The sequence below is a fragment of the Bos taurus genome, chromosome 2 (assembly GCF_002263795.3).
Source record: "Bos taurus isolate L1 Dominette 01449 registration number 42190680 breed Hereford chromosome 2, ARS-UCD2.0, whole genome shotgun sequence".
Taxonomy (NCBI): domain Eukaryota; kingdom Metazoa; phylum Chordata; class Mammalia; order Artiodactyla; family Bovidae; genus Bos; species Bos taurus.
The window spans coordinates 37,438,268-37,450,112 of record NC_037329.1 but is presented as its reverse complement, the minus strand read 5'-3'; the positions used below and the strand labels follow the sequence as shown (position 1 = coordinate 37,450,112).

Below are 11,845 nucleotides of genomic sequence, written 5' to 3'. Positions count from 1 at the left end.
GCACACACACATGTACGCAAACACACACACCATCCTACACCCACACACCTCACACACTGATTTTCTTCTTTATGAGTGGGGTTTACACAAGCCCTTTGAGTTTAGTGGAAATGAACAGAGGGAATTTGCATAGGAGTTAAGGAAGTCCATACTTTAAGAAATAGTCGTCTGAAAATCATTTCTGGAATATATCCTACCAAGAGAACCGCACACATACCAAAGGACTTGCGTACAAGGTTATTAATTGTAGTGTCAATACACAGAAATCATTGGAAATAAGCTGCTCCTCATCCCCACAATAGAACCACGTCACTATAAGGAGAATACCATCTGAGAATGCTCTTCAGGATATATTAGTGCTGAACAGTGTACATATATTATTTGTAGTATAAGAATGGAGACGACATAGAATATGTATTTATATTTACTGAAACTCTGGAAGGAAACACAAGTTAATGAAAGTATTCTCTAACAGGTTAATGGAGACAAAGATGGGTACATTCTGATGAATGAATTTTTTTTAACTTTTTTAAAAATAGATTTTTTTTAATGTGTACCATTTTTTAAGTCTTTATTGAATCTGTTACAATGTTGCTTCTATTGTTTATTTTCTGATGTTTTGGCAGCAAGACATGTGGGATCTTAGCTTCTTGACCAGAGATTGAGCCCATATTCCCTGCATTGGAAAGCAGAGTCTCAACCACTGGACTGCCAGGGAACTCCCAGTGAATGACTTTTTAAGTCACTTTTGGTTTTTCAACCATGTGAATGTATTATCTATTCAGAATATTTTATTTAAAACAACGACACTACAACTCAATAAATAAAACAAGCCAATTTTTTAAAACGGGCAACAAATTTGGATACTTCACCAAAGAAAAGAGATGGATAGTAACTAAGCACCAAAAAAGGATGCTCAGCATCATTAGTTATTAGAGAAATGCAAATTAAAGCCAGAATGACTCAAATAAAGACCCCAAGAATACCAAGTGCTAAGAGGGATGTGAAGCAACTGGAATTCACACAACTGAAATGTTTAATATCAGTTCAATTCAGACACTCAGTCGTGTCCAACTCTTTGTGACCCCATGGACTGCAGCATACCAGGCTTCCCTGTCCATCACCAACTCCCGAAGCCTACTCAAATTCATGTCCATCGCATTGGTGATGCCATCCAACCATCTCATCCTCTGTCGTCCCCTTCTCCTCTTGCCTTCAATCTTTCCCAGCATCAGGGTCTTTTCCAATGAGTCAGTTCTTCGCATCAGGTGGCCAAAGTATTGGAGTTTCAACTTCAGAATCAGTCCTTCCAGTGTTTAATATACATTTACCATACTATCGGGGCTTCCCAGGTGGCTCAGTGGTAAAGAATCCGCCTGCCAAGCAGGAGATGCAGGTTCAATCCTTGGGTCAGGAAGATCCCCTGGAGAAGGAAATGGCAACTCTCTCCAATATCTTGCCTATTCATCTTTGACAAGAGCAAAGACTATCAGATAGTTCTATTCCTAATTCTACCATAAATTACCTGCAGAGTCTCTAAGTGCATGCTAAGGACTGGAATAATAATATAGAAACTGGAGAACGGGAGACCAAGAATCCTTTTGTTGTTTATCCTAGAAATTAAAAAAGAAAGAATCGATCCAGTCAAGGTCTTCTCAAGCAGGAAGGGCTAATTTGAAAGAAAATGCTTCCCACTGTAGAAGGACAACAGCAGAAAGTTGAAATTCTGTTACTTGTATTTTTTGGTCAACATAAAATGGCCTAACAAGGAAAGGAGGGGAAAATGGAAATGTATTCTATTAATTAATATATAATCATTATAATTTATTCATATTGGTTTTTTAAATCTATAAAGTTCATTTCCCATGCACATGTATTTTCTGTTGACTGATTGTGGACTGACAAGTGACTGCCCATTAGCCTAGCTTAGGCATTCCTGGCTGTACCACTAACATGTTGAATCCAGTTTGGATCTAACAGTTTAAAGCAGGGCATTTGTCTTTGTTCGCCTCACCTCAGTTTACAGTCATTTGCTCAAAGCAGCTAAACCAAATCCTAGAATGTCATGTGAAGTTCAACAGAATATCCTTTAGGTTTGTGCCAGTAAAATCCCTTTATGATGAAGGTGAAAACAATAAAGAATTGCAATAGAGGCCAAAACTGCTAGGTAAAACCTCTCATATTATCTTACATATACGCATACACACATACACATGCACAAATATATTCTGATTATAAAAATAATACAAAAGGCTGTAAAACATTTTAGAAAATCCTCCCCAATTCCACTTCCCAGCTATGCAATGTTAGTTTTTCACTAAATATTCCTCTAGAGTGTTTTCTATAGAACTACATGTTTATTTTAAGAGCATTGCTTATACAAAGATAATTTAAAGAAATTCAAGCCAAGATACACAGATTGGATATTAATACTTCTATCCTGATTAGAAAAAGGAAATTATGTGAGAGGATATATATAAATATCTCAAAAGAATATGTCTGGATAATTCATTAACTTTTAAAGTATTAATCTAGGGCTGTTCCCTTTGATGATTATTAAGAGAAGGTAATAGAAACTGTATGTAAAAAGAGTAAAATAAAATTACAGAATCGTCTGATTCTACATAAAAATTCTTAGCAGCAGTATTTCACAAAGAGTTAGTACATTTAATTTTTGACAGTTAAGAACATGCTACCCCCCAAATATGGCGCCTTAGCACACTGAATATTTTAAGCTGAAGGAATTTGAGAAATGGCAGGTGTGGGAAGGACTCTCTGATCTTCCCTTCTCCCTGGAAGAAGGTCAAAAGACCATCCTCTGAGAAGTGGTCTCCCTCTCTCCAGAGAAAAGGGGGGACACTGAAAGGAATCTGAACAAACAGGCCTCCTTGCTAGGTTGCCCTCGATTTCGCACTCTCCGCTCTCACCCTTTTGTCCCATCACGTTTCTCTGTGACTTTGCATTCTTCATCAAAGCTAGTATAAAAACACTCAGGTTTAACTGTTTCCTGGGGGTCTTCATTTCCTTATGAAGACTCTTGTGTCACATAAAACTTATACTGAATAAATTTGAATGCTTTTCCCTTGTTAATCTGTCTTTTGTTACAGAGCCCCAACAGAGAACTTAGAAGAGTAGGAGGAAAAAAAAATTTTCTTCATCCCATACAATAAAAAATATTTTACTGATAGGAATATTTAATATAATATAATAAAGTACATGCCCTAATGCATTTAGCCATTTGAATTAGGTATTTGAATTAAGGGAAAACAGTGATTAATAACTAGAGGTAATTAACATCAAGATATCTTAACTGTCTCAGTTCAGTTCAGTTCAATTGCTCAGTTGTGTCCGACTCTTTGTGACCCCATGGACTGTAGCACACCAGACCTCCCTGCCCATCACCAGCTCCCGGAGTTTACTCAAACTCATGTCCATTGAGTCTGTGATGCCATCCAACCATCTCATCCTCTGTGGTCCCCTTCTCCTCCTGCCCTCAATCTTTCCCAGCATCAGGGTCTTTTCCAATGAGTCAGTTCTTTGCATCAGGTGGCCAAACTATTAGAGTTTCAGCTTCAACATCAGTCCTTCCAATGAATATGCAGGACTGATTGTCCTTAGGATGGACTGGTTGGATCTCACTGGAGTCCAAGGGACTCTCAAGAGTCTTCTCCAACACCACAGATCAAAAGCATCAATTCTTTGGTGCTCAGCTTTCTTTATAGTCCAACTCTCACATTCATACATGACCACTGGAAAAACCATAGCCTTGACTAGATGGACCTTTGTTGGCAAAGTAATGTCTCTGCTTTTTAATATGCTGTCTAGGTTGGTCATAACTTAACTGTCTAGACCCAGCCTATTCCAGAAAGATTAAGAAAACCTTTAAGATAAGTGTTTTATATTACCATATATACAATTCATTTGGGTCATAAAAATATGTTTGGCAATCAAAAATATACCCAGCCAAGGTTTGAAATGTCAAATACTTACAACATTTAAAGTAATAAACAAACAAACAACAAAACAATACTCAGCCCCAGAAGTAGATTCCTTGAAGGCAGAGGCAACTTCTAATCCAGTTAGCAGTTTTTCTTCTTATATTTAACTCCATAGTTTTACTAATAACTTCATGCAATTTTAGACATTATCTACTCATTTCCTACTATGGAAGAATTTTTCTTGCAGAATTTTGGAGACACTGCTGCAATAGCTTGTAACTACTAGTGTTGTTGAGAGTCTAATGCTATTCTAGTTCCTTGTGGCCTTTCTTTTTCTTTCTGGAAACTTTTAGATTCTTACTCTCCCTAATGATGGAGGGTTTTTCAGTGATGTGCCTTGATATGGATCATCTTCATTTCTCATTCTCATTTGGACCTGTCATATTTTTATTCTGGAATATGCTCCTGTATCATGTCTAGGATGGTGAACTTTATGTGTCAGCTTGACAGGGCCATAGGGTGCCCAAATAGCTGGGTAAACATTACTCTTGGTGTGCCTGAGTGTTTCTAGATGAGATTAACATTTGAATCAGTGAGTAAAGCAATTGTCCTCCAGTGCGGGTAGGCCTCTTTCAATTCACTGAAACCCTGAATAGAAAAAAAAAAGGCTGAGTAAGAGAGAATTCACTTTCTCTGCTAGTCTGCCATATGGGAAATCAGTCTTCTGCCTTTGGACTCAGGCTTGAACTGCAAATACACCATTGACTTTCCTGGGTCTCCAGCTTACTGATTGCAGATCTGGGTACGTGCTGGCCTTCATAATCAACAAGTAAACTGATTCCTTATAATAAATACATTGAATTTATATAAATAGAAATATATACACCATTGATTATGTTTCTCCGGAGAATCCAGACTGATACAATACCTGACAATTTCTGCTGCTTTTGTTTTATTTCTGAAATCCCTATTAATCAGATACTGAATCTCTTAAACTGCTCTAGTTTTCTTTCTTTTTCTAGTTTTTTTTTTTTTTTTTTGTCGTTGTTGCTGCTCTTCTGCTTTTCAGGGATTCTTCACCTTTGTCTTTTAACCCTCTATTGAATTTTTTACTTAAGTCAACATATTTTTAATTTCAAAAGCTTTTCTTGTTCTTTATATATTCCATTGTCTTATCATCCTGTTTTCATTTCAAGGATGTGGTATCATCACTTATCTTTCAGAGGATGTTAGTCATTTGGAGTTTCCTTCTGTTCTTTGCACTGTCTTTATTCTTCTGAGTTCCTTTTCTCTTGTCATTTTGTCCCCATTTTTTCATGTCACAGGCTTTCCTCAAAAAGTCTGCCAGTTCATATTAAACACGAGGTGCTAAAAGGCTGATTGAAAGCTCTAGGAACATGAATGGGGCTTGCTGAATGGTGAGTTTCACTGTAGGGTAATCAAGTGGAACTTGGACATTTTACTGGACAACCCTAAATGTCAACAGGTCTTTTTTCTTGGACCTTCTCCAAGGAAAAATTATCCAGTCTACTGACGGAGGGGTATAAATGTCCTTGCCAGCATTCTGGGGACTGAGGTGGGGAGAAGGCGTGGGTTTCACTGTGCAGTGTGTAATCTTTCTCTCAATCCCACTATTTTCTGTCTGGTGCCTCATCCCCTTCAGTTGTGCCTGTCATCATCCCTGAGGCCAGAGTCTCTTTGGTGTCATCTCCTCCTGGATCAAGCCTCCCATTTCCGGATGAGGTGGAGGGTGGGGGTGCTATAATCCGTGGACATCAGGGGTGGGATAGAAATTCAAGGGGTCTGCTTGCTCCTTGTGCAAACTCTCAACTAATTTTCCTATGTTTGCCTCACATCTTGCCCCTCCTGAAAGTACATGGTGTCTCTAATTTCTGAGTCTCTTGGGTATTCTGGGCCATAAATCAGTTTGCTTCTCATGGGTGACTACTTCTGCAGAAACATAAGCTTCAGTTTTCACCATCCTGATAATTCAGTTACTGCTTATCCTCCACTTTAACCTTCCAAAATTCTGCTGATATCGCTAATCCTCTTCATGCTTTCTCTGGTCTATTGGCCCTGTGTTACCTCTTAATGTCTTTACTGTCATTTGGGTGACATTTTAGGAAAAAACATTGCTGTTGTTGTTTAGTTGCTGCTGCTGCTGCTCCTAAGTCGCTTCAGTCGTGTCCGACTCTATGCGACCCCATAGACGGCAGCCCACCAGGTTCCCCTGTCCCTGGGATTCTCCAGGCAAGAACACTGGAGTGGGTTGCCATTGCCTTCTCCAATGCGTCATGCCAAATTCTTACAACCCCACGGATTGTAGCCTGCCAGGCTCTTCTGTCCATGGGATTTCCCAGGCAAGAATACTGGAATGAGTTGCCATTTCCTTTTCCAGGGCATCTTCCTGACCCAGGGATTGAACCCACATCTCCTGCATTGACAGGTGGATTCAGCCACCAGGGGACCCCCAGGAAAAAAGCATAGATGAACTCAAAACACATGTTGCAATAGATCCTTTGCATTAAATATAGAGAACAAAACCCCAAAACACCATTCTTCCAAGCCCTCCTTTCTCCCAAGGCAGTATCTGTCTGTGGTCTGGTATACACACCCTCCCCAGGTTAATTCTTGATGATTATACATACACAAACTATTTGATTGTTCTGTATTTTTTTGTTCTAGCCTTGGTTTCATCACTTAATAAAATGTCTTGGAGCTATTTCCATATTAGTACCTGTAGTCCTAACTCATTCTTTCTAATAACTATATAATATTCAATAGTATAAATTTATCATAATTTATTTAAATACTCTTTTAAACTTTATACACATAGACATATATATATATACATACACATTTATCTTCCTGAAAGGTAAGTAAATTAAGTGACTAGAATTGCATAAACATCAAATAATCATCTTTGACATTTGATATGTAAGGGAGAAATCAAAAGGACCATGTTATATACATAGAAATCTTCACTGTTGAGTTATGTCTAATACTGGATGAATAGAACCATCTCCAGTGCCTCCAGAATCTAAGACATTAGGATTCAACTCCGTTTAAAGATGCACCAGAGTGAAGCTAAAGCATCCTTGAAGCTATGCAAGCCCACAGACACACCAATATAAAGCTATGTTCTGTAACTCTGTGGTTCAGTTTGCAGTTTATCTTTTTACAAAGCATGAGATGTATCCTCCTCTAATCAGAACCACTTTGTGTCAAAGTCCTGACGGGAAACAGATGGCACTTTCAAGTGGGGGAACTGAGGTGAATTTAATGAAGGGACCATTTTCAGTGGTGTGAGGGTTAAGGGAAACCAAAAAGGCGAGGTACTAAGGGCTTGCAACACAGAGAGCAATGACCACCTTTAAGCCCCAAGATCAGAAAAGAGAACAGTCACTGGCCCCAGAGAGCAACTCTAGCTGTAAGCCAGGGCACCTGTGGGAGCCATGCCTTGGCAGAGTGACACAGCCAAGCTTCTGCAACCACAAAGGGAAAACACCTGACCTCACTCTTCATGGGTTTCTGTTTGCTGAAGCTGGCACCCTAGGTGAGGAGAAGAATAGAGTCAGTCTGGAGGGGCAAAGGGAAACTAGTTCTCCTATATGAAAGAGGTACATCTGTGTCCTACTTTTCTCATTATTAGTCACGTTTGCAGACCTCAGGGCAAAGCCTTTCACCAAGAACCACAGATGATATATTTATCCAATCATAGGGTACCCACGCTCATGAGCGCATGCTCATTTGCATTCGACTCTTTGTGACACCATGGACTGTAGCACACCAGGCTCCACTGTCCATGGAATTTTCCAGGCAAGAATACTGGAGTGGGGTGCCATTTCCTACTCCAGGGGATCTTCTCAGCCCAGGGATGGAAACAGAGTCTCCTGTGTCTCTTGCACTGGAAGGCAGATTCTTCATCACTGAGCCACGAGAGAAGCCCTTAGCCAATCATGTGTGTGCCTGTGCTCGGTTGCTAAGTCACATCTGACCCTTTGTGACCCCATAGTGATGAATTAATTGACATCTCTGAAAATCGCCCACACCTCAGGTTTTCATTCTAATTATATAGAAAAGAGACTACATATAAGAAGAGTCAATAGTAAACCATCCTCTACCTTCCCCCTCCATCAGTATTTAGTTTCCTTATTATTCCAGGCTCGGGCTCTGCAGATAACATATGCCATCAGTACTGAATGGGATGTCTCTGTCCAGGCTCTAGGAGAAAAATTCCATCACGGCTGAAGGCTAAGCCCACCAGAGAGTGCAAGAGGGGAGTAAAGGATGGGAGCCATCCTTATGTTTGTAATAAATAGTAATCCATGACAGAAACAACATAAAGAATATGGACGGGGTCCATAAGGAAGCAGAGTCTTCCACAAATCAATATAGTTAAATAGTATTCTGGCAATTCCAAAGCAGCAATCTTCTTTAAGAATAAAGTTTGTTTTAATTTATAAGCAATAGAAAAAAAAAATGGAGATGGGAATATCTGCAGATAGTCTTACCCTAAAAGAGTAAATCTGGTTAGTTGGAAAAACAGAGCCCAGAAGAAGCAGTGAGATTTTATAGATTTGAAAATTACTTTCCCCTAAAAAAGTTTTATTTAACTTTGAAATGAGTTTGGTTTATTCCATTTCCACAGTTCACTTTGCTGCTGCTGCTGCTAAGTCGCTTCAGTCGTGTCCGACTCTGTGCGACCCCATAGACGGCAGCCCACCAGGCCCCGCCATCCCTGGGATTCTCCAGGTGAACTACCAAAGCATGACATTTTTAGTAGTTTAAAATGTCATACTTTTTCTTATGAAATTTGTTTTCTAAAAAAGTACTGAAGAGGAAAATGATTAAGGTTCTACCTTTGGCTCAACAGCTGTAAAAGAGTTTGAACTCATTTTAAGTGATGGGCTGCTGTGTTCACCTTGATGCCTGGGTGAGTCCAAGGTTTCCAAATGGTGACTTTCACAGAACAAATGACACCTGGGATGGAGCACTCTTTATATCTCTCTATGTGACAAATTTTTTCAATAATACTTATGGAAAAAAGATGAAATTTTTTGAACTTTCTAAAAATAATTTCAGTAAAAAACAATTACAGTATAAAAGGACTGAATTGTTTACCTTAAAGTGTTTTCTTTTTTTTTTTTTAAGCTGGAGAACACATAAAGAAAGGTTTCTAAAATCTAACCCCATAAGATATGACTATATGGGGATGGCTCATGGATTTTTGCAGTGATAGAATAATTCCATATCTTGATTGTGATGACGGTTACACAAAACTGGGCTTCCCTGATAGCTCAGGTGGTAAAGAATCTGTCTGCAATGCAGGGGACCCCAATTCGATTCCTGGGTCGGGAAGATTCTCTGGAGAAGGGATAGGCTACCCACTCCAGTATTCTGGCCTAGAGAATTCCATGGACTGTATGGTCCGTGGGGTCACAAAGAGTTGGACACAACTGAGTGACTTTCACTTTCACTTTACAAAACCACACACAGATAAAATTGTATAGAACTGTACAGGTACCCACCAATGAGTGAATGTTAAATTGATGAACATGGAATGAGGGCTATGGAGTGTATCAAGGTCAGTCTTCTGGTTTTGATATTGCACTGTAGTTATGTAAGATGTCAGCCTTTGGGGTGACTGGCTGGAGTGTACCAGGACCTCTCTGTACTATTTTTGCAACTTTCTGTGAATCTGTAATTAACCACAACCCTCCCCCAATCTTTTAAAGGTTACAAACTGTGTGATGCCATTTATTTGACATTCTTGAAAAGACAAAAGCATAGCAACAGACAACAAATCATTGGTTGCCAGGGGCAGAAGAAGGATGTGACTACAAAGGAGTCACTCAAGGAGATTTGGGGGGAGAAGGGAGGGACAATTCTATATCCCGATTGTTATTGTGGTTAGGAGAATCTATACACGTGTTAAAACTCTTAGAACTGTATACCATGAAAATGTCAATTTTACTGTATATTAATTATTTTAAAAAAGTTGTCATTATCTTACATATTAAAAAAAAATACTGCTGAAAGCTTTGGATCAGACTTTCATTTGAATTTTGCAATAGGGAATTCCTTGGCGGTCCAGTAGTTAGCACTCTGCGCTCTCGCTGCCAAGGGCCTGATACAGGAATTCAGATCTCTCAAGCCACTGGGTGAGACAAAAAAAAAAAAAAAAAGGGCTATTGGGCAAGTTAAGTTCCAGTTATCCAATCTATGAAATAGTAATGATAATATCCATCTAATGATGATGTATGCAAAACTTAGCACATTGCGTAGCACTGAGTAAATAGCATCACTTATTTTAATCTTTTTTTTTTAAATTTTGGAAATCCAATCTGTAAGGAAATTTAGAATAAGGAAAAGAGCTTAATGGATATTTCTAATGGAAACCGAATTGTCTAGAACACACCCTTTGCTTTATCATTTCTAACCTTTTGCTGACTTTGAGCTATTTCATAACTCTGAATTTGTAGATATTTGATAGTAATACAAAATAATTTTTATAGTGTCATACAAATAAATTCCTTGGTGGAATTGTGGTGTGGTGGTTTAAACTGACTTTCTCCACATCGCTGAACCACCCTGCCCCGCCACATCCTAGTGAAAAATTCCCATTTTGCGTCCTTTTTGTAAATGAACTTCAACATTCCTTTATTCCATATGAAATGGTGGTTCTTTTGATTTCTTCTTTTAACCAGTTATAATGTATTTCCAGTTTCATCACTGAATAATGAGTTAAGTAAAATCTTTAACATATGCTTATTTTATATCTGCATGAGAGGCATGATTTTACCTCTTGGAGGGAAATCTACCCTTTAACAATTTTATAGCTAGAAAATGCTCAGCGGCAATGGGAAATTGTAACAAAAATCACTAAACACAGCATTCTAGATACTAAGCTGTTTTGGCTGTTTTGAATTATCTGAAATTTTAGTGTCTTTTAAATCAATAGTCCTGATGATCATATAAAGTTTTTGTTACTCTTGTTAATAGTGCTTTGAACAGACTAGGTCCTTAATTAATATTTGCTAAATGCATCAATCAAATTATTATTTTATCTGAGATTGCACAATTGGATGGAAAAACAGACTTAATTTTTGTCCTCACAGGTTGAGGGCTCATTATTACTTATTTATAGTTGTTTCAAATTATATGGCTAGAGGGGCTAGATTATACCAGATAGCTCCCAAACCTTAGTGGCTTACCATAAGGAAAGTTGATTTTTCCCTAATCATTGCAGTGAGGGGGGTCTTTTAATGATTGTGACTCAAGGACTTAGGCTCTGGAGACTCTGCTGTGTGCTGTGCTGAGTTGCTTCAGTTGCATCCAACTCTGCAACGCTATGGGCCGCAGTCTGCCAGGCTTCTCTGTCCAAGGGATTCTCCAGGCAAGAATACTGGAGTGGGTTACCCTGCCCTCCTCCAGGGGATCTTCCTGAACCAGGCATTGGCAGGCAGGTTCTTTGCCACTAGCACCACCTGGGAAGCAGTGGAGATTCTATTTAACACTTACTTCCCTGGTGGCTCAGACGGTAAAGCATCTGCCTGTAATGCAGGTGACCCAGGTTTGATCCCTGGGTTGGGAAGATCCCCTGGAGAAGGAAATGGCAACCCACTCCAGTATTCTTGCCTGGAGAATTCCGTGGACTGAGGAGCCTGGTAGGCTACAGTCCATGGGGTCACAAAAATTCGGACACGACTTTGCGACTTCGCTTTGCTTTGCTTTTTGCTCTATAACCACTGCAGCAGCAGGATGGGAATCTGAGACATACACATGGGCTTTTAAAGTTTTCCCTGGGAAATGATGGGGCTTCCCTCATAGGTCAGTTGGTAAAGGATCCACAGTGCAGGAGACCCTAGTTCAATTCCTGGGTCGGTAAGATCTGCTGGAGAAGG

At 39.3% G+C, this 11,845-nt stretch overlaps 1 non-coding gene across 1 annotated transcript; it reads left to right on the top strand.

Moving 5' to 3' along the window:
• Positions 1-11,463: 11,463 nt before the first annotated feature.
• TRNAY-GUA (transfer RNA tyrosine (anticodon GUA)) lies at positions 11,464-11,535 on the top strand. The gene has a single exon. It is a non-coding gene; the product is annotated as a tRNA-Tyr (tRNA).
• The last annotated feature ends 310 nt before the right edge of the window (positions 11,536-11,845 follow it).